The sequence below is a fragment of the Meriones unguiculatus genome, chromosome 4 (genome assembly GCF_030254825.1).
Source record: "Meriones unguiculatus strain TT.TT164.6M chromosome 4, Bangor_MerUng_6.1, whole genome shotgun sequence".
NCBI lineage: Eukaryota > Metazoa > Chordata > Mammalia > Rodentia > Muridae > Meriones > Meriones unguiculatus.
In genome coordinates this window covers 135387190-135413434 of record NC_083352.1, presented here as the reverse complement: position 1 = coordinate 135413434, position 26245 = coordinate 135387190, and positions in this window count along the sequence as shown.

The following is a 26245-nucleotide window of genomic DNA, read 5'->3' as shown; positions in this document are numbered from 1 at the left end:
TAGTTCCTAGACTTAATCCCCTGTGAGCCCCCAGTTTCACCAAAACTCGTTTCATTTTTTTTTTCACAGCTCTGTCCATCTTCATGAAGAAACTGAGATGTCTTCTTATGGCTGTGCTACTCACCACAACTCTACCAGCCACTTGCCCGCCAGCTTTCTTCATTTCCCTAAGCCAAGCCAATTGTTTTGCACAGACTGCACTACTCAGTGAGGTTTCATCACTCCCACTTAAAAAAGGAGTTCTGAAAAGGGAGTTCTGAGCAGACCAGATTTGAAAAATCTGTTCTTTCATTTCACTGACCAGGGTGACATGTTTGTAACAATGGAACTTGGGAGACTGAAGCAGGAGGATTAAAATTTAAGGCCAACAAAGCCAGTTCCTATCTGAAATAACACTAACAGAACAAAACAAAACAAAAAATAATAGTGGTGTTTTTCACTCCTGATGTGAAAATGCTTTTGGCAATATCATAACTTTCAAAAATACTTTTTTATTTACTTGTGTGTGTGTATGTGTGTGTGTGTGTTGGGTGTGCTCACATGTATGTAGGCTGCAACTTTAGGAGTCCTGCACTGGCATTCTCCACCCTTGTCCCTTGAGGCGGAGTCTCTCACTGAACCGGGAGTTGAATAAGCAGCCTTAGAAATCCTCTGTGGTCCCCATAGTGATGGGTTCCATGCAACCCAGGTTCTCACTCAGTTCCTCATGCTGGAGTAACAAGTGCTCTTACCTGCTGAGTCATCTCTCCAGTCTTCATAAATACATTCGATGATCACTTGGAAAGCATGTAAAATTAAAAACCAGGGGATCACTTATGTGGTGGATGCAGTTGCTAGCTCCTTTTCAATTCTAAAAGAATATTATAAACTATTAGATCTCCTAAGTGTGTGAAGATATTGGCTACCTTACAGTCATTCCTCTTGCATAAAAAAGAAAAGAATGTTTAAGCAACCATTAAGCTGGTGTAAAAGAAAATATCAATATTATTGAGAAATAATTCATTTCATCAAGGAGTTTAACTATGTAGATCTTTTGTCCTTTTATTTTAGTAGTAATTAAGAAAACAAACTTGTACTTGTTGAATTCTTTACATATATCAACCCAATTATGTGTATGTCTTCAAAATAACCAACAGAATGGTTATCATAATTGAGTGCTATCATAATCTCAACTTTTTATATGAAATATTTGAAGTGTAAAGTCGATTATTTCACTGACCCTATAAGAATAATGCTGAAATTTTGTGATGAAATCTAGTTTCAACCTCAGACTTTTCTGGGTCCAGAGCAGTGTCCTCCGCTGATTATACATTCTTCATGTGTCATAGACAATGTAAGGCCAAGTGAGATACATTTTGATAGATAGGATACATTGTTTCTACAGGAAATATTCTGGGCTAGAAATACAAATGAATGTGATGTTTCCAGTTTTGTACCCTTTGGACATGAATCCTGATAGCTTCCATCTGACAAAGCAGATTGCACAATTTTCCAGAAATATAGTCTGTAACAGTTTCCTAGAGAACCACAGATGTTCCAAACATTTGCCCCCTGCCCACTCAGAATAAATCAGTGGGCACCATATTGGTTCATAAACTCTCTGGCTTGAACTATGACTGGGTGAGTGTCCATTCTCTCTCAAAATTACCTCCAGATTCTGCCACAATAGGTTATACCCATTCTTTGCCACTTTCAAGTGTTACTAGGTACAGAGAGAGTTCTATGTTATTTACCAAATATATCTTGGCAATCAAACTAAGGAGATAAATGACATTTTTCCAAAAGACAAGCCTAGGCTTGAGAATACATATCTGATGAATGCTGGAGTTGATTTTTTAAAAATGGCCACAATTATACAGTTCTTCCAGTCAGTGGGGTAGGCATCTTTCTCTGCTTCATTAATATCTTATTCATGTGGAAAATTTTGAAACAATGGAACCCTAACAGAGAAGATACAAATTGAAGTTTAAAGAGTATACTTTGAAGCTGCACTAGTTATATTTGAAACTTTGACATCACCATGGAAATGAGCCCTTGCTAGCCTGTATGGCAATGGAGAGCCACAGGGAAGAACACTTAGCTACCTAATCCCTAGCAACAAATTGTCAGGCAGATGACAGAATCTGCCTTAGATCAATCCAGATATCATGTGAATCACTAGCTGCCTACAGGTGCAGGATGAAGCCCAGCAGTGACAGGACTAGCTGCCTTGGTCCAGAAGAACATCCATCCAACTCACAGAGTCAAATATTTTGGGAAATGTTGGTTGATATTTTAAGCCACTAAGATTCAGGTGGTTTGTTATACAGGTAAAAACTGTCAAACATTACAAGCCATGATAAGTTGATTTGAATAAAATGAGACTTCTGGCTCTTGATTGCACATATGAAGATTTTGGAAGTCACAGTTCTGTTATAATATTAAATGAAAAGCCAAGCACATAGTTGATGAAATCAACTATGACTCTTAGCTCCAGAAAAGCAGTGAGAATATAAGGCAAATTACTATCCTGAAGATTAGAGAGACTGGAAACCAAGGTTCATGGGATATAGACATGGGAACCAGTGCAGGAATGGAGAAATACAGACTTTCTATTGAAGAGTTGCTGGAGGCTCTGAATGAACTAGTCTGGGAGTTAAAATTTACAAGAGTACCCAGTTATAAGTGGAACCCCACATTTGTGTGAAGTTCACCTCTTGGAGATTTATCAGAATATTCAGAAAAACATCTTCGTAGTTTTACCAGGAGAAGGCAAAAGGAATGATTTTGATATACACCAGAATTCTTCCATTTTCAACAAGACCCAGCCCCAGGAGACATCTTTTGACAAAGCTCAAAGTGTTGGGGGTTTATTAGAGCCTCACTACTCTGAGAAAAGAGAAATATCCATCTAGTATCAGTAGACATTATATTTAATGTAAGGGAGAAGATCAATAATAAAGAAGAAGGAAACATTTAACTTTGCAGCCTGAGGCTCATCAAAAGACTAGGATATTCTGTCTTCCTATTGCCACCACATTACTAAACCCTCGTTTCCAACAATTACTTTTTCCAGTGTACAATGCCTAGCTGGCAAGTGAAGATAACAGGGTGTGTGCACACACGTGACCATGCATGAGCACACGTACATGATGGACACACACACACTGGAGTAAAAGAGCAAGTATCTGAACCAGAGAGTAAGGATATTGGAATTCACAGATTGGAAATGTAAAATGAGTATGTTTAATAGCCTAAGGAGTTTTAAAAATACAGTTGATGACATGAAAGAGCAGATGAGACACAGAAGTCCTAAGGAGGGCCAAAATTCAGTATCGGAAATCAAAAATACTATGACTGAAATAAAGAGTGTCTCTAAGGACTTGTTAGAATAATACATATCATTAAAGACTCTCTGAACATGAATACATATCAATAGAAAACTCCCAAACTGAAACAGAAAGAAATCAGGACTTTAAAGAAATAAATAGAATAAACTATCAAAGAACAAACTATTTAACATGCACATGATAATAATTTTAGTAGAAGAAAGAAAAAAAGGACTATGTCAACAATGACCAAGACTTTTCCTAAATTAGTTGTCAGAAACCCAACTTACACTGTCAAATAAGACAGAACATTTAGTAAGACAGTTGCTAAAAAAACAAAACAGAGCTCACCTAAATAACAAAAGCAAGATGGAACTGATCTGGAAACTTCTAGTCAGTTCAGCAGCTTCCATAGTGCTGGTAGAAAAAAGTTAGCAATGGGCTGTGCATGCTATAACACTGACCTCCCAAACAAGGTGTGCCTAGTGTTTCAATAGTGGCACAGATGTCGTGGGCTTGACCAGCCACTTTCTGACTTGGCTTGAGGCCCACTCCCAGGGAGGAATTCATGGGACAATCATTAGCCCATAGTGGGAAACTATTACTGTCATTTTGCTAAATGAACATCTTATCAATCTGTCTTCTAAATATTTATATATATACCCATAGATTAGTGCTCCTCTAAGAATGGGTTAGAGTAGCTTGTTTGCACAGTGATTAAATTAGACTCATTAACAGTCAAAGTGTTGGGTGTTAATTCCCAAATGGACAACTATATCACACAACCCCTGCCAAATGTCAGGGAAAGTCACTGAAAAGGAGGCAGAAAGAATGTAAGATCCAAATGATAAGGAGGAGTACTGTAAAATTTTATCTTCCAGGTATGGCATGGTTATTGCACTCTGGAAATCACAGTGGTTGAGGTTACCTCAAAAGGACCTGCCCAAGACTGAATCAATCAACATTACAAGATGTATTGTAATGATTCATTAATGAGCATTGTATTGTTCATGATTCCACACAAATGAAGAACTATTAAAAATTAATGACAGCTGGAGAAGAAATACTCACTTTCTTCACGGCTGTAGCCATTTATAGGTTGTTCATTATCCAGTAAAATCCGCATACCCACGAACATGCAAACAACTTTAGTTAAACTCAAAAAGACAGGAGAGTAAGAGGGGGATGTGTCAGGAAGGACTCCAGAGAGAATGAGAGGAGGATAAAAGAAAGAAATAGATAGTGATTCTGATTCAAGTACATTATATGCATGTGTCATATTGTCAAAGAAGGAAAATTATTTTTTATGAACACTCTATGAACATAATTTTGAACTTATAGAGACTCAAGAGTAGAGAACATTTTCTGAAATGGGACGAAGGCTGAGGAGATGGTTCGGTGCGGACCTGAATTTGCAGCCCTAGCACCCAGGTACAAGCTTAGTGCAGATCGCAGAGGATCGCTGGTCCCCGCCTCGCTGAATTGATGTCTCCATGTTTAATGAAAGAGCCTGTCTCAGAACAAGTTAAGAATGATAGAAGAAGAGACCACTGTTAGTCTCTGATGCGCAGGCACAGACACTGCGTAGATCCAGCCTCTATATGCACACTTGAGAAGAATATAATGCGTGATCTTTAGAGGACTACAAATAGGAATTGGATCAAAGCTGTCCTCAAAGATGAGCACTCGACAAGGATTTGAGAAAAAATGTAAGGAAAGATCATCAATGATTTTGTGTGATGGGGTGCACACATGAGCGAAAAGGAATGTCCATCATTGTGGGAGTACCTGAAGATGCCAGAGGTCAAGCCTGTCACTGTTTAGTGTCAGCCACCTCACTTTTTGAGACAAAGTTCCTCAGTCAACCTCACTAGCCAAGTCAGTAAGTCCCAGAGATCAGCCTACCTCTATCTCCCCAGTGCTGGGGTCACAGGTGTGCACCACTATCTCCAGCATTAGGGAATCGATCTTGGCCTGTGTGACAAACACTGCTGATTTAGCTATCTCCCCAATCCTAGAGAAATTTTAGGACTGTGAGAATACTACATATGAAACCATAATTGTGTGTTTGTTTCATTATTTTTCTCCACCCATAGAATGTGCCGTGCCAAAGATGAGGATTAGTGTAAGCTACAGGCCATTGACTGTAATGGATGTCACACACTGGAATGGCTGCTGATGATGGAGGGGGCTTTGCCATGGGTTATATGGGAAATCTCTACACATTGTTCTTAAATTTGTTGCAAACCTAAAAGTGTCTTAAAAATATAGATATACTGAAAAGTGTGTACAGTTCAAATCATAACAGCTTAAAAGGCCCCAAGGGCTGGAGATTTAGCTCAATGGGAGATGTCTTGATTAGCCATGTTCACAGTGCTAAGGTCAATCCCCAGTACTGAGGAAGGGGAAATTTACAAGAGAGAGAGACTGTTAGCAAAGTGGATCATTTACACTCGAGTGTAATATAATTCCCAAAATAAAATGATGAAATAAGTGGAAATGCCACCAAAAATGGCTGCTTACATACCCTATGTAATGGATCAAATGGTTATTCCTGAAAGAAATGAAGACTCCATAAACATGACGGAGAGTATCAATAATTCCAGAGAACACTATCCAGGATGCCGAAGACCAGCTTCAACATTTCAAGTGGGGGCAAACTGAGGCTGGGCATAGATCCCATGGCTACTACCTGGTTGCAGACCTTTTCTGAGGGTAATTTTCCAGCGACAGAACAGGTGGTTACCGACCATGGCTTCCACTGATTGTGGCGACCTGAGGGGCCAGAATCCAATTGCTGGCGGTGGGCCACTGCCGGTAGCTTCCTGGCGGGGGCTTACAAATGCCAGGTAGGTAGGGACTAGGGCTGTTGGCTCCTCGAGAGGGCTTCCACTGTTGTGGCAAGTGTCTAAAAATAAAAAGAAAAGAGAAAAAAGTTCACACACACACGGTGATGAAGACAGACTCCAGCAGGTATGCTTCAACAAGCTTCTTTCTTTTCTTTATTTAGCTTCTCTTACAGGCTTCTTTTATTTTACACATACATGCATACACATTCACATATTGGATGGATGGAGCAAACTCCAGAGAGAGGGTGAGTTTACATACAACCTTACATACATACATACATACATACATACACACATACTACATACATACATAAACATATCGGTGGATGGAACAAACTCCACAGAGCAAGCTCCAAACCACATTTTTACCTTTTCCCGCAGCTCACATATCCCAGCAAAATCTTTCAAGCAGAACAAAAATCACAATGTGGTTACATTCTATTTTTCTTTAAATGAATGATTACAATTAGTATAAGTAAGAAAGACATGCTCCCCAACACCTTCACAGGATCAAATGTTTTATGTATTGTGGGTGAAATATAAAAACAAATTATTCCCAAGAACCCATATACACTTGTAACTAAACAACTTGTTATAATTTAACAAGGTGAGTAAGCAAGGTAATTTCTAGGCCAGCTTTTCTTTATTGGCAGGCTGAAGTTTGCAGTTACAAAGAATCACTTTTTTTTTTAAGTAATCTTATAAACATGTTAAAAGAATCACAAATCTAAACTTTTATATAAAAAACTACCAGCCATCTCTACTTAAAAATTTAAGGTGCACATCTACTCATTAATAATTTTTGTTAAATTCTAACAGGAAGCTGAGGGCAAAAATGGGTACAAGAAATTAATCACCTTAAAGGCTAGCTTCAGTGAGAGAGTCATGTCAGCCAGCGCTAATTTGCAATATTGTTCTCACTCACCAATCTCAACAAGTACCTGGCTTTACATTAAGACTGCACTTCCCTGAACTTCAAACTGTTCTCGAAGATCTTCTACATCAGAGCCCCTAGCAAAAATGTCTTTACTTAACCTAGCTAAACAATCTGTTTTTCCTAAGATTGTCTACGTCAGATCCACTAGCAAACACATGTTTACCTAACCTTTCTAAAACAGTCTAGTTTTTTTAATTTCTTTCTAAGGGTGGTGGCCATTGCTAACAATCTACATCTGTAGGTTCTTTTCAAGGGTGGTGGTTAATCATTAATCTGCTCCAGCAACCATGCCTGAAAGAGATCAAGCATTGTTAATTGCAAGTGCCAGATATACTGCCCAGTGAGGGGCTGGATGTTAGGAAACGTGCACCTGTACGCCTGTGGAGGTTACATGTGGGTTCACAGATCACATCACGAGATCAGTTCCACGTGGGAGGTTTATTAGGGGAAGGGGAGTTGCAGAGAGAGAGAGAGAGAGAGAGAGAGAGAGAGAGGGTGTAAGAGAGAGAGGAGGAGAGAGAGAGAAGAGAAGAGAGGGAGGGGGGCTCCAGGAGTTCTTATAGAGTGACCCAGGGCATGCGCAGGTAGTTCCAGGTGGTCTGGGTATCTTCATAAATGCCTGATAATCGGTTTGTCAGGTCCCTTGGGGCTGGCCGTAGAAGTGCCTGCTTACTGATCCCAACATTCCCCCCTTTTTCTATAATTAAAAATAGGGAGCTTGGGTAAGTTAAAGTATATAAATTTAGGCTCATTGGAAGCAGCTCTTGGTTGTTATGCAAGAGGTTGAGAGAGAGAAGAATTATAGCAACAAAATGGTCAGGTTGCAAGGTTAAGAATAAGAAAAGCCTCTGCCCTGGAAAATTTAGGGTAGAGGGTTGTCAACAAAGAGAATTGCCAGCCACGCAAGGCAGCAGCAGGTAGGGACTGGGGAACGCTGGGAGAACCTGGAGCCGCTTGTCCTGGTCCTGAAGCACACCATTTCAGCCCTTTGTTAACAACAAGTGAATAACGGGCGTAGATTCTCTTCTGGCTACTTCCTGCTGACACTGGGGGTGCTGTAGGGAGGTCAAAAGGCTGAAATGTTGGCCAAGTCCAGGAAGAATAGGCTGCTTTGATGCTTTCCCAGTTCTGTGAGAACACCCATGGCTGGGAGGGAAGGTGCAGGTCCAGCTTGTTGGAAGTCTGTGAGGTCAGAGTTGAACACCTGTAGCTGCTTTGGCAGTGTTGTGGCTATAGGAAACATCCGTGTCTGGCAGGACACTGAAACACATATATAGGCAAAAGATAAAGTTGAGTATAGAGAAAATCCTGTAGGTATACATTGAAAGGTTTGGATTGATGAGGCTTGTACATGAGAACCTCTGTCTACCTGGAAGGACCTTTATTTACCCAGTCACTGGCAATATTTAAAGAAGGCTTTGTTTTCGATCTGTCATTGAGTTGAGATTTGGTTACAGAAGCATGTAACTTAGAGGCCCTAGTGCCAGCTGGCACTAAGTGTAGAAACCTGAAATTCTCCAGCCTGTCTGGAGGGATGGGCATCTGGGTGTCTCCCATTGGGGGCAGAGAAGTAGAGGAACCGTGTGAGAGAGGGGACCTTCCCATGAGCGAATGAGCGAGAGCGTGAGCGAGCGAGGGGGGAAGGAACCCGTAGAGTGGGCGTACCACCCAAAGGAGAGTGTGGCCCTAAAATGAAAGTCAGCATAGAGGGTCAAACCTAGACAATTAAGGCTACAGCTGAGGGGGGGTCCCTCCATCTCAAAAGATAGTGGAAGTTGCCAGAGCTCTGTGGTCAAGCTTCCCCTACCAAGAGAGGCGTGTATGCTGAGAAAATGGAGTGAACTCACCAATCTAGCCCTTGATGGTAGAGCACAGCCTGTCTTGGCTCCCACCTTGATGGATCTTCTATTTTTATGAGGAGATGGACTTCATGCTGGCAGTCAAATTTACTGTTGGGGATGTTTGCAGAAGCCCTCCTTAGAGGATCAGGTCCCACACGTTCATAAGGATATATTTCCCTGGAAGGGTGGATCAAAGAAAGCAAATATCCTATCCTGAGAGATGAGCTAGACTGAAGTACTGAAGACTAGGATCCTTGTAACAACAGGAATGAAGCCACAGCACTGGAGAAGGTCTCAGACAGCAGTTTGGACCAGCTAGGGAAAGCAGGCTGACTGCAAATGACCTTTAGTTCATTAGCATCCTTTCCTTTGAAGAAAGCAGTTCTGTGGCAAAGGTGATGCCGCCCCCACCCGCCAGAGTCCCATACTGTCTTCTTTATAGGTCATTTTTTCAAACATAAAATGCACGGACTTCCTTCTTCAAAGGATCCTCACCCCGCTTCGAAGGCCTCTTCGCTGGGCCACTTTGTGTTCCTAAGGCTCCACCACTACCAACATATGCACAGTTGGGATTGTAACACATGTTGAATCTCTGAATATAGTGTTTACTCAGCTAAGGTCTTCTTTGCTTTGTTATAGAGTAGAATTCCAAAAATGTCAGGACTCTAAAGGAAATCTGGCTTTCTAGATCACCAGGAAGGTGTGTTTGTCAAGAGATGGGACATGTTTTATTTAACAGCTAGACTGGTTCGTTATTTTAAATATTTACACTTAGGGCACTTGGGTCTTCATTAGTTTTTATTTTCGTGGGGATGGGTAAATTTTAGTAAGAATTGTTAAATAGACAGGTGGTCCAAAAATCACGAAGCACCACGAAGCACGGCTTCTAACAAACTTTCAGAGGTTTCCACATCTGGATACAGGGACCACACTTGCACAGAAAGGTTGTTTGAAAGGCTGTTATTTTTATTTTTATTCAGTGAGCCATTAGCAGGTCTTGGGGGACTTCAAGGGACAGATTTGCATTTGGAGAGGAGGACAATGGCTGGAATGTGGAGAGAAGAATGCTGCCAGCAGAGGGGACCTGGGAAGTTAGCTTACAGGTGGGATCTGCAAGGAAGTGGGAAAGCAGCAGCACACCAGGAAAGACAGAGTTCAGAGAAGTAAATAAGTCAATAAATGAACCAATGCGTTATTCACTCATTCTTCCCCCAAATCTTCCAGAAGAGCAGGACTGCTTAGTTGTATGTGATTTCAGAGTCCCCAAAGACCTTTCTGTCCTGTCCCCTAGTTGGAAGTTCCTTTTAATCCAAGTAACCTTTAACCTTTCTCTACCCTCTTCAAAGCGAGCTGAAATAATAGAAGCAGTTACAATATTGTAACAACCCGATTCAGCTGCGTGCCTTCCTCACTCAGTAAAGCCACGGAAGCAGTTTCTTACTTGAAGTGGTGTGAGTACCACACACTTTTCTCAATAGGATTTCTCCATTTCCCAGGTGGTTAAACACTGAATTCCTACTCTTGAGGCAACATGCTGAAGCCTGAGAGCCAGAAGCCCCGCAGGGGAAGGCTCTCTCCCTGAGGCTGCCTTCTGGAGAGAGGCTGGCTTGCATCCTGGTTGTGCCTGGGGAACGCTTCCCGCCTTCAGAGGGACTTCAGCCCTCTCCTAGATACAGGAACAGGACTCAAGGTCCTGCTGGGTTACTAGCTCAGCTCCTCAGATGCTGGCATGTGCTCACCCAGCTCAGGCGGGAGCACCCAGTTTGCTCTAGCTGCTCACGCCGCACTGGCTAATGATGCTTCCAGAGACTTCTCGCTTTGGTGTTTCTACCCGTGCCTTCTGTGTGACTCACAAAAGGCAAGAGGTAACAGTTGAAGGTGCTTCCAGAGGTGTCTTCATGTTCTCAGAAATGCTGAAGGGAAAATGTAACCCAGTGCACGGCATTCGCACCTGCCATGTCATTTATCTCCTATCCTCACACTGTGTAAGGTCCCAAAGATGGCTGGCTTGATTTGCGCATGTTTCATGAGAATCTTTATCGTTTCTTAGCTTTATTTATTGTCCCCTTTCATCCTGTTTGCTGCTTTGTTAACACTGCATCAAATATTCATATATGTACAATCCCTAGCTGGATCTCACTTCATCATTTCCCCCATAGAGAGCTATACATCATGAAAGCTGCTTCTCCCCTCCTCCCCACATAGGCGCACTGCTTCTTCCCCAGCTGTGGAAACTGCCGATCTCAGGGTTGAATAAATGGAGGCCCCTGTTTCTCGCTTACTCAGTAGCATCCGCAGAAGAAGGTCTCCATGCTCCACACTCAGAATTTACTTTGCCTTGTCGGGGACTGTTCCATATGTGGCCCAGATCCCACCAGAGTGGAGCCTCAGGAGCACAAATCCAGTAGATGGACCTGAAGATGCTGTCTGGAGGGCTGAGGGGTTCATCATCTGCTGGGGTTCTCAAACAGGCCCTTCGCTGAGGGTCAGTCACTCCTCAGTAAAAACCAATTGTGTCACGTGGACCATAATTCTCATAACTTTCAGGGTTTTTTTTTTTTTTTAGTCAAATATTTAGAATCAATGTAATATAAAATTTCTAGATTTCTGTGTTTTGAATCAATGAAATAAAAAGGAAAAACAGTGACACAGTGACTAACTCCAACAGGTTGATGTAGGACAAGGGGTTCAAGAACTCTGGTTCATAGTCTACTTGTTGGGAGGAATCCCACAAACACACACTCACCCCCAGGTTGCTGAAAGTCCACCAGGTCATTTCTCCTGTGACTTTTCACTCACAAGTGTTCTAGGCATGGAAGAAGAAGACAATTCAAAGTACAAAATGTTAGCAAACTTCTCACTCCTCATCTCCCATCAGATTGTAACCAGAATCCAGCTAGCAACCTTGAAGGGTATCTTTGCATCTGACAAGACAGAACAAAGCTGACCTTTTGAAGCTTAAAGAATAATATTTGTTTTTATTCTAGACTTCCTTAAATCAGTCCACAAGGGTATGGATTGTTCCCAAGAATTACCGTTTGTGCCAAGCCTGTCAGCAAGCTGCTGCCAAGAGCTGCCTCATATGCCTCCCTCCTGCTCCATAATCCCAAATGTCCATTACCCCAAACCCTTTAGCATATACCTCAGCTGAGCACCCGACTTGGCTATTTGGGGGAAATGCACTAATTTATTTCTCCTATGCAACTTGGTCTCTCTGCCTTGAAATGTGCTTAGAGAAATATTATCCACCTAGGAACCTCAGTTTTTCAGACAATCTGATCCCACCCAGGGTATAATTCCTAAAGATTTTTGTCACCATAATGTAATGCTCTATATCATTCAAAAGTCACATAGCTACTTTCAGGACATCTTTATGGATTTGGGTGAATTTATTCATTTTTTTATTTATGGGTTTACTTAGTTATTTATAAAATATCATATGCTAGAGCCCAAGCTAGCCTGAGACTTGCTTGATAGCCCAGGACAAACTTGAACTCATGCTGTTTCTACCTAAGCCTCCAAAGTGAAAGATTGCCTGGCTGTCTCACACACTGAGCATCCTGAATTAATTACTAAAGCTAGTTTGCTTAATAATTAATCCTTCTTGGAATGGTTTCCATTGCCTCTCATATTTTGTTCTCTGTCTCTTCATCTTCCTAATATATTTTAAATAAATCTGCCAACAGGTACTTCAGTAGAGCAGAACTTCCTTGGACCCAGCAGTGTTTGATTAAAGACATGGAGACTTGAACATTTTTAACAGTTTAGACCTTGGCTGGGCAGCTGCTCAGCTAGCTCATCCTGCCTATTCCAGCCCATGAGCCGCCACAATGGCAGCTCTTTACTTCTCTCTCAGCCCTGTAGGCCTGATCCTTCCCAGGTCACACTGGTAAATCTCCTGTCTCTGAATTCTTCTCCCAGAGACCGTCTCTCTGGAAGTCTACCTTCCCTCCGGCCCACTCATTGGTCGTCAGCTCTTTCCAAAAGCAAATCAGATACAATTCTAGATTGCCCTGGGCAGGGGAGGGAAATACGAGGCTGGTGATGGACCAGAGCTCTCTGTTAACCCTCTGCCAGTACAGAATCAATACTAGAATAGAGAGAGACATGCCCTTACACTGTGCACCCCAACACTTCTGCGCTATTTTGCTTTTAAATGTGTCCTAGTGGGTATCTTTGACTATTTCATAGGAATTTTAATTGTTCAGCAAAATCTGACTTGCCTTAAGTTAATTGTTTTAGTTATCACTTTAATGTGAACTGAAGTTCAGAGTGGTTAGGTCTGGGTGACCTCTACATGAAGTGGCCCTTGATGGCCTTTGTAAACTGTCGGGGGCATGGCCACCCTGTTGTGTGTGTCTCTGCCCCTTTCGGACTCTGTTCATTAATATTCCCTGAGACTGGTCCCTGCGGCCGTAGGTGTCTATGACATTCTCTCGGGCGGGGCAACCTCCCGGTGTTGCTGGAGAAGACCCAGGTCTTACAACTTGCATTCCATACACATTTAATCTGTGTGGGAAGCTCACTCTTAACTACCCAATATCCAAACTGTAGGACTCCTCTCCAACCTCTCTTAAAAGGGGGGTGGTCCTTCCCTTTTCCCCTTGGAGGAAGTTTCCTGTCTCCTTCCTCACTGTGGAGTTATAGCTTCTTTCAGAACAAAATTGTCTCCTGTCATTGGACGTAACCAGTGACTGCTAAGTTTGTCACCACGAGACTAATTTCCAGATATTACTCCCCCCACCAAGCCAGAGGCATCGAGGAGTCCTCAGAAGAGATAGCACTGCAGGCAAGATGCCTACTGCAAGTGGAAATATATCAATCCTTCAGTAGAGCACAGGCAGCTGGCGCCTGTCAGTCCAGAGCTCACAGCGTGGAGAAAAGGCACTGTCCCCGTGCTGTCTCTATGCTGGAGCCTGCCACCGACTAGTGGTACACTCATCCACAAGTGACTTTCCATCCTGAAAGTTCTTCCTTCCTGAAGCAAGGATTTGCACAATCATTCAATGACCCTTCCATCTCCGTGATGATCCTCACTTTTCCCAGCCTGAGAGGCACCCTCCTCCCAGCCAGAAGGTCGCCTGGGCCTGGCTCTAGCTCCCTGTACAAATGTATGGAAGTTACACGATGAATCCAAATATTTCCTTAACCTTTTGAAATAAATGTATGTTTTTTCAACTTTCCTTTATCTCATACCTGATTATTTTTCTTACTTAAAGAAACCAGTGTGTTCTTATTGTACCGATAAATGAGAAGAAAAGAGAATTCATTCATAATGCCAGATTCTTTCAAGTGGTTCCATACCTGTGGACAGCTTCCATAGTATTGAAACACTTTCCACAAGCTAAGACACTCACATATAAATTTTGTGTCTTGGAATGTATTTATTTATTTATTTATTTATTTATTTATTTATGTGTGTGTGCACGCACGCTTACAGACAGACAGATGCTCACAAGTGTGTGGAGAGCAGAGAAACTTGCAGGTGTTGGTTCTCTCCTCCTTTCTATGAGTTCCGGGATCAAGCTCAGGTCATCAGTCTTGGTGGCAAGCACTTTTACCTACAGACCCATCTCACAAGAATTTGAAAGGAAGAGTTTACACAGAGAAAGAGTCTCACAGTGACTTAAGAGAGCTGAGGTTTGCTCCAAATGGGCAGTCTTATAGAGCAGTTCAGAGTGAGGATTCTGGATTCAGATTTGCCTTGGTTCAAAATATTATCATTTTATGCTTTCGGGAACCTGAATTCTCTCATCTCTAAAGCAAGGAACACTCACTCACCAGGCTACTATGAGAAATCATTAGCCTGATGGGTGTGACAGGGTCCCACTGTGCCCAGAACAAGACAGCCTGTGGTTGAGTGCAGCTTTCAGCACAGGTGTCCCTGATACTGCTCTTATGATCGTTTTCTCCACCAGAGCTGAGAAGGGAGATGGTCATATATCAGGCTGAAGACAGAAAACATAGTACATCATAATACATCATTCTACTTCTAATTCACTGAGCCATTTAATGGCTCTGGTCATTGTACTACGAGAGAAATTTACAGGGAAAATTGATCATAGATCCTAAGGTCTAACCCACTGCAGGGTCTCCCCTAAGAATGAGCTTTCTTGCTCTGCTTTACTTCACTAGGCTTGAGGAGGTTGAAAGCAATGGCTGATGCCTGGAAAGTGTGGGTGGGGCATGGTCATGTGATTAGTTCCTCTGTGGAGCAAATACAAAAAGGACAAGTTGTTTTCTTGGACAGGACCATGTGCAGGGGTCATAAGCCATGGTACAGGGGTCATAAGCCATGGTACAGGGATCATAGACCATGACCACGGCACAGGAGTCATACGCCCATCTTCTACATCGTCCCAAACTAATTGAGAAACTGGTCTGAAGAGTCTAAATGTGAAGTCGGGTCTGAAAATGCATTAACAACATGCCGTATTTCACTCAAGACTTTGTTAATGTAGTATATAGCTTTAAAATATTTGTCTCACATGGGAATATCCATTTCAACTCCTGCCAGGGACCTCACACATGTTACAGTAACATGATCCCAAATTTTATTATTTACTCTACTATTTATTTTAAAATCACAGTTGTCTTTAGGGAAAAATGGGGAAGCTGGCCCAAGTTAAAAAGACTCAAAGTGTAATACACTCTGCAACACAGGAAGAGAAAGAGCTCATGTGGTGTAAGAGCCTAGGTTCAACGTTGCACAAAACAGTTTTAGAAGAAAAAGTTCTGTCACTTCCGTGCTCTGGAGACCACCCCAACTCCAGTTAGTGCAATTAGTTAGGCACTATGGCCTTCATGTTCTTCTTAGTCATCACTTTACAGAAAAACTAGTTTTAAGAGTATATATTAAGTATCTTGTTTTCTTCTGAAATACTTGATCATTTTGAGGAAACAGATCCTTTGGGGAGTAGTACAGTGAAAGTCATTAAGTCCTAGCCCCAGGAGAAAGCATATGTGTACAAATGATAAAGGGATAGGATCAGACCTCAGAGAGTGCACAGGCATGAGGTTCTGATGCCTCAGGCTGACTGACTTATGTTGTGGGAAAGTATTTAGTCTACTCTGCAGCTTTTTCATACACAGTATGAATCCAAATCAGATAGGGCAAATGAGCTGTATGATTTGGGTACCTACTACTAGATAAAATAACCATCCTAGATCTTAGTACCTTGAAAGAGGTGCAGTCAGGGTTCTACTGCTCAGGGAGGAAGCTGCACAAGGGCTCCGCCTCTGTGCTACTGTCACCCTTAGCCTTGACTGAAGAACTGAAGAGCCAACACAGGTCCACACACATTTCTTGTGCTTATGTGTAGAACCAACAGGAATTGGCTAATTTTGTCTAAATGTCTGTTCTTTTTGTAGAATCTCACAGCCTTTCAAAGTTTCCTCCATACACACTATTATACAAGGTCAAAAAATAAAGGGGGAGTCTATGGTAGACTAAGAGCTTCTGCTTGGGCTATCCTATTGGATAAAGCAAGTCATATAACAAGCTCAGAGTTAGTGCAGAGGAAGACAACAGAGGTATCTTGGCCAAGATGCAGGACTTCTTCAGGACATCTGGTAAGCAGTCTTCAGTTAGGTGCTCAACAATGGGTGGATAACTATGGAGCCTTTCCATTATTTAAACTTCTCAACAAAGCAGTTTTCTCCAATTACATTATGCCTTTTTATTAGAAACTAGGAATAAATCCCTTTTTTTTCTAGATATGTAGGACAATAGCAAATAACTAAGTACTGTTGATGTCTGATTTCTTAGCACTCAAACTACATTTTATCCTTTGAAGACAAGGACTTTGGTCACTATTAGTACCATCTTGATACAGGTAGATCAGACACATGGTAGATCAAATAAATATTCAAGGAAGGAAAGGACTGTCAGTGTATGGCAGAGCAGGACAAGGGTATTCCATATAAGACATGAGTCAAATGACCATAACACTAACTGAATAACAGTGTGTCACACACAAAGCTAATGCAGAATTTTAATTGCTAATAAACCAACAACTCCACTTTATGGAAAAGGAGATTGAGGTTTACAGTAGGTAAGTGATCCTGTGGTTTGAGTTCTGTGCAGGGTGATAGATACAAATCTATTTGTATTCTACATACAGACATCCAGTTAGACCAGCACCATTTGTTGAAGATGCTTTCTTAGTTTCATTGTATAGTTTTTGGCTTCTTTTTCAGAAATCAAGTGTCCATGGGTGCTGGTTTATTTGAGATTTTTTCTTTCAATGTCTGTAAAGAATGGTGTTGGAGTTTTGATGTGAATTGGAATGAATCTGTAGATTGCTTTTGGTAAGATAGCTATTTTTACTAAGCTAATCCTACCGGTCCAAAAGAATGGAAGATTGGTCTATCTTCTCATATTTTCTTTAATTTCTTTCTTTAAAATCTGAAGATCTAAAGGGCTAATATCCAGAATATATGAAGAATTTAAGAAGTTAAACAGCAACAAATCAAGTAACCCAATTAAAAAATGGGGTACAGAGCTAACAGAATTCTTAGTCATCAAGGAAATGCAAATCAAAACAACCTGAGATTTCACCTTACATCCATCAGAATAGCTAAGATCAAAAACTCAAATGACAATACATGCTGATTTTTTTAGTTAATTTTATATCCAGCCACTTTGTTGAAGATGTTTATCAACAACTTACTGAACAGAATACCAACAGCTCAGGCACTAAGATCAACAATTGATAAATGGAACCTCATGAAACTAAAAGGCTTCTGCAAGGCAAAAGACATTGTCTAAAGGAAAAAATGGCAGCCGATATAATGGGAAAAGATCTTCACCAACTCTACATCCAACAGATGACTGATAGCCAAAATATATAAAGAACTCAAGAAATTAGACAGCAACAAACCAAACAGCCCAATAAAAATCGGAGTACAGCGATAAACAGAATCCTCAACAAAGGAATCTTTAATAGCTGAGACACACTTAAAGAAATGTTTAATCTCCTTACTCATTAGGGAAACACATATCACAATGACTCTGAGATCCCATCTTATACCTGTCAGAATGGCTAAGATTAAAAAAAAATCAAGCAATAGCTCTGGCTGGCAAGGGTGTTAAGCAAGGGAACCCCCCTCTAGTGCTAGTGGAAGTGCAAACTTGTACAATCATGTTGGAAATAAATCTGGTGTTTCTCAGAAAATTGGGAACATTTCTGGCTCAAAACCCAGCTAGACCAGTCCTGGGCAAAGACCCCAAATATTTTCCACCATACCACAAGTTTGTAACCATCAGAAACTAGTAACAACTAAGATGTCCCTCAACTGTAGAATGGATAAAGAAAACATGGCACATTTACACAATGAAATACTACTCAGCTATTAAAAACAATCACATCATGAAATTTGCAGGCAAATGGGTGGTACTAGAAAAGATCATCCTGAGTGAGGAAACCCAGACCCAGAAAGACAAACATGGTATATACTCATTTATAAGTGCATTTTAGCTATAAAGTACAGGACAACCACGATACAATTCACAGACCCAAAGAAGCTAAATGACAAGTAGGGCCCACAGTAGGATGTTCTAATTTCACTTTGAGAAGGGAAAATAAAATAGATATCTGGGATGGATGGAGTGGGGGGAGTTGGGTGGGAAAGGGTGTGGGAAGAGGGACAGGATGGAGCAAGTGTGAGGAAGATGGCAGGAGAGAGAACGGGACTCAGTGTGTGTGTGTTTCGGGGGCGGGTATTTCTGGGACAAGTTAGAAAGCTAGGATGACTGAAGCTCTCAGGAATCTATGAAGGTGACCCTAGCGAAGATTTGAAACAACAGCGGACGTGGAACAGTAAACGGTCACCTCCTGTACCCTAGCAAAACTCCCAATGGAGGGATGCTAATACCAGCACGCCCACAAAACCCTCAGCACATATTTTTTTCCTCCTTATAAGATGGGCAGGGATTAAGAGGGAGCAGAAAATGAGAGAATAGTCAACCAATGACTGGCCCAACTTGAGTCTCATGCTGTGAGAAAGAGCCCCCTCCCAACACTATTAAATAATACTCTGCTATACTAGCAGACAGGAGACTAACATAACTTTCGTCTGAGTGGCTTCCCCCAGCAGCTTATGGAAACAGATGCAGAGACCCACAGCCAAACAGTAGGTGGAGCTTGGGGAATCTTATGGAAGAGGGGGAGGAAGGATTGAAAGAGCCAGAGAGGTCAAGAACACCATAAGAAAACCTGTAGAATCAACCTGGGCCACTGGGTCTCACAGAGACTGAACCTAACCAGAGATCATACACGGATGGACCTATGTCCTTTATACATATGGGATGGATGTACAGCTTGGTCCTTATGTGGGACCTCTAACAGCAGGAGCAGGGGTTGTCTCTGACTCTGTTGCCTGCCTTTGGACCTCTTTCCCCTAACTGGACTGCCTTGTCTAGCCTCAGGAGAGGAAGATGCACCCAGACCTAATACAACTTGATTCACCAAGGTGGGTTGATATCCACGGGAGACCTCCCCTTCTCAGAGAAGACAGGGAGAGGGGCATAAGTTAAGAGGTGGGGGGGTGAGAGGGAAGGAAAGAGGGGTGTAAATTTAATTAATTGATTAATGCAAAACAATAATGCATATTCAGTGTTCTCTGAAGGACTACCTGAGATGTCCACATAGTCAAAGAAAATATGAAGGAAAGAAATACTTATTGCTATGTAAATTTAAAAAGAAGATAAAAAGAATTATGGCAATTAGGCAGAAAAATGAGAGTGTCAGGAAGGAAATGAGGCAGAGAAGCCTGACAGAAAAAGACATTGGGGGTGAACCATATCTTATCAGAATGGGGTGATAGAACAACCTCCCAACAAGTGAGAAAGAGGGTAAGTGGCCAGTGTAGTTCAATCAGATAAGCCAGAGGCTACTCCCAACATGAACAATAACTTCAAAGCACAATGGACAAGAACTTTGAAAAATATAGATGTTTATAGCATCAACAAAGTTAAGTAATTACAAAACACTCACATGAAATATTAATGTTTCTGCTTCAGAGATTTAAAAAGTTATAGAAAAATCTGAAAGACCCAGCCTGCCCCCATCAGAATAACTAAAGTGCCAGTGTAGAAAACCAAATACAAGCGAGCACACTCAACAATAGAATTCTTTCACGTGCTGAAACACAGCAACACGCTTGGTGGGAGTGTCGCTCAGTTTGCTACCTACTGATGCAAACACTGACCTCTGACCCAAAAATGTCACTCCTGAGCACACACCCACAGAGCAGAATCCACGTATACACAAGAGAACAACTGCAGCACCGTTCGTCATGGCCTCCAACTGGAAGCTATCCAAGTGCCCAGCAGCAAGAGTAAGGCCACGAAAATCACGGTGTATTCCCACACTGGAATAACATGCGACGATGAGCATAGACATTGTATAATTTTATGTAAACTACAGGACAAACCTCATAAGCATTAATATTTAAAGCAAAATCAGAATGCTTGAGCACTGCATTTGAATAACAAAATGAAATAATAAGGTAACAAAATAAAATAATACATATAAAAATATAACGCAGGTAAATAGTGCTGAGAGAAGTCACAATTATAATCACTCTTTAGGGGAAGGGACAGAGAGTCCAGGGAGATTTCTTAGGTAGACTGTAGTCTTTCTGCTTTGATATAATACAGCAAAGATTTCTAAATCTGGTATAGAAATTCAGAAACAAACATCTTCAAGAATCCAAAACCAAACAGAAACACCAAGAGCCAAGAGATGCAGCACTGAGCAGGGCAAAGTCAAAGGAAATATCAGGCAATTACTGTTGAGAATCTATCCAGGGGCCACAAAGGGATCACTCTGGAGGTTCCAAAGATGGAGGGTTGACGTTCCTCTCTTGTGAGGCCTCATTTTAAATCAATTATACGGAACAGGAAAGAGAATGCTTAGTTGTCATCTTTCCATAGCACATAGTGACATACTGTATACATAATTGGTTCTGAGCAAATGCACAGTGAATGACCAAAGAATAAAAGAATCCCAGGTCTTAGGGTTGGAGAGATGGCTCAGCAGTGAAGGCTCCCGGCTTATCCGGAGGATCAGAGGTCGGTTTCCCGGTATTCACATCAGGTGGCTCCCATCTACCATAATTCCACCGTCAGGAAGGAGAGCTGACTCCCTGACTCAAATGTCCACCACAAACCCACATTCAGCTGTGTACAATAATCCCACTTTTCCCGATCAGCATATATAATAAACATGATGAGCTTCTCAGTGAGAGAGTCCAGAGCATCAGACCCAATCTGTGTCTCTGCTCTTCATCTTCTTACCATCTCAGTTAATCACTGGAGCTGTGTAGGACACGGCAGGGGGAAAACACTTCCAAAAGCATATCCTGGAACAGGGGGAGAAGGAAATGTGCAAATGACCACAAAATCCACATGTCTATAAATCTCAGCACTCTGGAGTCTGAAGCAGAAGATCTTAAGCTCAAGACAAGCCTTAGCTACCTAGGGATACTTTTTCTCCAAAAGAAATCCCTTTTGGAGACATTCGTTTAGTAGGAAGGATAGACATGGTAGGCTGTAGAGATAGAAAATGGGATTCAAGTGCTGAAAATAAACATGGTAAATGGCTCCATAGGAAGCAATGATAAGACCCTCTTTCTGGTCATTTGGCTTATTTTTATTCTTATTATATTTATATGTATTTGTATATTCATGTGTGAGTTTATATGAATCACATATATGCAGGTACCTAAAGAGGCCAGAAGAGGACATTGAACACCCTGGAACTAGAGTTACGGGTAATTGTGTGCCATTCAATGTAGGTGCTAAAAACTGAACCAGAGTTCTAAGAGCAGCAAGCACCCTTAACTGTGAGCTGTCTCTCCAAGCCCACTGCTCTGATACTTAAATCTCTTCCTTACACTGCTTACTCAGTGAGACTCTCTCTTAGTTACTGTTGTAGTGCTGTGAAGAGACACCACAACCAAGGCAATGTATAAAAGAAAACTTTTTATTGGAACTTTGCTTACAGCTTTAGAGAATGAGTCCGTGACCATCACTGCAGAGAGCAGAGTGGCAGACAGGCAAGATGATGAAGTATTAGCTGAGAATTTACCTCCAATCCACAGGCAGAAGGTAGAGAGAGAGGGTGGGGGAGGAGACTGAGCCTGGCATGGCCTTTCAAAACCTCAAAGTCTACCCACCGGTAATGACAAACTTCCTCTGACAAGGCCACACCTCCTGATCCTTCCCCTAACAGTTTGCCAACTGGAAAACAAGCATTCAAATACAGAAGCCTGTAGGGGTCATTCTTAGCCAAGCCACCATGAAAAGAACCAGAAGCCAGTATCTGGCCTGGGAAGCTCTAAAACAGAGCTTTCACATGTCCAGAAAACTGTCCGCTTAAATTTTTGCTGTGACAAGGCACGTGGCCTCTTGAGTTCATGAGAATATGTGGCTTGTGCTGTGGCTGCTGAACTGTTTACAGAGGAACATGGTACAAATCAGGCCCTGTCTCCAGTTTCCACTCCAGCCCAAATGAGAGGCTGGAGAGCATACATGTCTCATTAAGAAAACTCCCCTTCCTGAGGAGCCATTCAGTCTCCATATTTTAAGATCAGTGTTCAGAAGATCTCAGCCTCAGCTGCTTTGGAAGCAGAGACATGCCTGCCCAGCCCCTCATCCCACCCCCAGTCTCATTTGAATTCTACCCAACCACGGCTGTTATTACTAATTCCATAATGACAGTGGAGCATTGAAGTAAAATTTTAACAGTTCCTCGGTTAATCATTAAAATTAGCCTATCAGGGTGAAGAGATCTTCCACTGTTTCAGTGCTGTGTAATTTCAGATAATAAGTGAGATGAGGAAAAAGGATTTTTAATGCATTAGAACTCCGTAGAGGGCACTGAGCTGTTTTGAAATGCCTGAGAGAGCCCAAAACAAAACAGAGCAAAACAAAACCTCAGCTCCAAGCAAAGCCCTTTTAGATTTGACTTCTGGAGGAAAAGGCCCCTTTGCCAAAGATGCAGCAGGAGCACAGTGCTCCCTGAGAGGTGCTCCACAGGAGAAAGAAAGCTCCCAGGACTACTTTGGGGCTGAAGACACTGAACACTTTAAGCCACCCAAGCCTGAATCAAAAGAGAAACACTGTCCCAGGAACATGTGTTTGAACTGATGGCCAGCTCCTTACAGAACTGGCTATGTTCCTGTGTGCTCATCTCACAGGTTGAGCCCATCTCAGAACTGGGCTCAAATGGTGTCTCAATCAACCGTTCACTAGAGAACGGCTTAGGTGTTTTCTATGGAGCTAAAAACTTAAATCTGGTTTATTTGAAAATAATTTCAAAATTTTCAAAGTGTTCCAAATGAGCAGGATCTTTTTAAAAACTGAAATAGTTATGTATAATCGGGACTCTGGAGCAACATCTGCAAAAACCCCCATGAAGAAGAGCTTTGTTCTTAGAGAATTCAGGAAGCCTTGGGGAAGGGGTCTTGGTGATCACCTTCCTGACAAGTTCCTTCAGTTTGTGTTCATGCCCTGTGAGCAGGAACCTAAGGGCAGGTAACAGCGCCGTACCTGCTTTCTTCCCATTCCCTTTTTTCCTATTAGTTTTTTCAGCATTTCTCTAGAAGCTACGAATGCAGGGTCTATGGAAGTTTGGTAGACATTAGATCAGTTGATCGGAAAGTTCTGAAAACTCATGCATTGATGTATATAGGACTAGCTCAACTCAGGGTGGCCACTCTCAGTTCTTCCTCTGCGTGGCTGTTATATTTTAAGATGTTCAAATTCAAAATATTCATATTTTGTTGGTGGTTTGTTAGTTTCTCGCTATTGTTGCTTTTCTGTTAATCCCAGCTCCGCCCAGACTTCTGGAGTGTCTTTGTTTAGCAAACAGCTGAACCATATGCTGATGAGCCCAAACCTCTTTGCTCCTCAGACTCCTCCCCTTACTTTTGATGGGTTGTTCTGTTGTTGTTTGCTTTGTGACTGACTTCTTATAACTAGACATGGATGAAGACAGGCAGCTGGGAAGATCGTAGTGAGAGCATTTCATCAATGACCTGGAATTAGGGTCCAACAATGAGAGGCAAGATCAAGTCAGAGATTTCACCTCTGGCTATCAGTGGTGGACTGCTTCCAATGAAGCCACAACAAGGACTCTTGTCACTGATGCTCTGTTGAGATTCTCTTTCCATAGGGATGGGGTATATATTTTCTCCCTTGCGATGAGGTTTGCCGCAATATAAAAACGAAGCTATCTGACTTCTGAAGTTGAAGAAGGCCAGTCAGTGTTCATGTGAGACACTGGCTTACATAGTAATTGCTAACTGTTAGTGATGGTATAATATATTTTATATGGCTTTGATTAATCTATCATGTGATTTTAGTTTTTCTCAGCTAATCAATTTGTTTCCAAAGATGTAGTTCCAAAACAAATTTTAGAACACAAACTCAATATCTCAGAACTAATTAGGCCCAACTAAACCAGCAATTTGATCTGGTGTGAGGGAAGGAAACTACTTTATTAAGTCTGTCATACGTTCATGAACATGGTAAAATGACACACAATTCCTTCAAATGGGCATAATTCCCAGCATTACTAGTCTAACCCCAAACATAGATTTTCATTTTTCTTTAATTATACTTGCTTAATCTTGGTCTGTCTTGTAGAAGGTAAACAGTGATGAGCACTGGATATGGGTTTTAACATTACACAAGCCTTATTGGTATTGTTGGTAAAAATGTAATTCTTTAATAGAGATTATTAAATTCACAGAGGCCAACTCTGAAAATAGTTGTTTATAGTTCTTGGCATAAAATAAACCACAAAGAATTGACCATGTATTTTAGGTTTGGCTGCATAACAAATCAACCCGAAAGTTCCTGGCTTAAAATTATAACGGGTCTTGTGTAATTGATGATTCTGTGGTTTATCTGGGCAGGTGTGCTCTGGCCTTGCTTGACTTATGTCTGTTGGGTGTTCTTGCATGGCTGTGGGCAGTTGACAGGCCGACTTGCAGCTGGGTGATCTAACGATCTAACACAACCTCTTTCATTTGTGTGGCAGGGCTCAGAGTGTCTGTCAAGCTAACAAGATCAATTGTTAACCTTGTTTCTGCTCCTATGGTCTCCACCCCCAACCAGAGAATGCCAAAGAAGGTGCAGAACAAGAAAGAAACCCCACCTTTCATGCCTTAGCTAGCATCCCATTAGACAAAGAAGATGGCTTGACTAAGCCAAGCTTTTAAGTATAGAAGTGAGATCCTATCTCTTGGTGAGAAATATTACAGAGGTGTGTTTTCAACTGGATTGAAAACATGACTGGAGAGCCATCTCTGGGCATTTTTGTGAGAGGGTTAGCTGAGGAAGGCAGAACCACCCTGCATATTGATGCCATCCCATGAGCTGGCATTCTATCCTGCTAGGAAGGAGAAGACCAGAACACCAGCCCGATGTCAGTATTTCCCTTTACCTGCTTCCTGGATTCACGGAAGCATGGGAATTGCCAGCCATATGCTTTTGCCACCAAGATTGCTGCCCCTGCCCCTAGTGCTCACCACCTCCACAGTGGATGGTAATCTACTGTATAAGCCAGGAGAGAGCCTTTCCTTCAGTTCTGATGTGCACACAACTATGAGAAAATAACCCATACAGAAGGCAGGCATTTGAGGCCTTTTTTTTTTTTTAATTCTTAGGAGTCATTCTCAACCATACTATAAACCTGTACCCAGAACTCGGAGAACAGGATCTTTCATCCATTCACTGGGAGCAGCCAAGAGAACACACAAGAAACAAAGCAACCTGCATCCAGCTCAGCTCACTAATAAGCATGTTGTTTCCCAAGAAAAGGACAGATTATTTAGTTCTCAACCCTTAGCTCCAAGAGACAGAACATAATGTTTTTTAGACCCAGGATGATACTGTGACCTGTTTAGAAGCTGTGACATGATGAAGACAGTCAAGAAAAGGACCATAGGAAAGAGAGCTCAGGATGTTTCTGTTCCAAAGCTTTCACTGGGCTTTGGAAAATGTCAGTGCAGAAAGAATGGTTAGTTAACCTTTTCCCTCCTAATGAGCATGATGAGGACAAATGGTCTGTTCCCTCAAACCCTTTCTGCAGCCTGCTAATCTGCCAAGCCCAACTGGATATGTAAAGAGAAGCCTTTATCTTCATTAAACCCAGTGAGAATGAGTGACAAGTGACAGTGTCATTTCTCTGGCCTGATAGGTTTCATCTATGAAATGTTTTGAAAACTCCAGAAGCCTTTATGCTTGGCTGGGTTAGTATTTGTTTATCTCTTAAAACAAACATTAGCTGCTCTTAC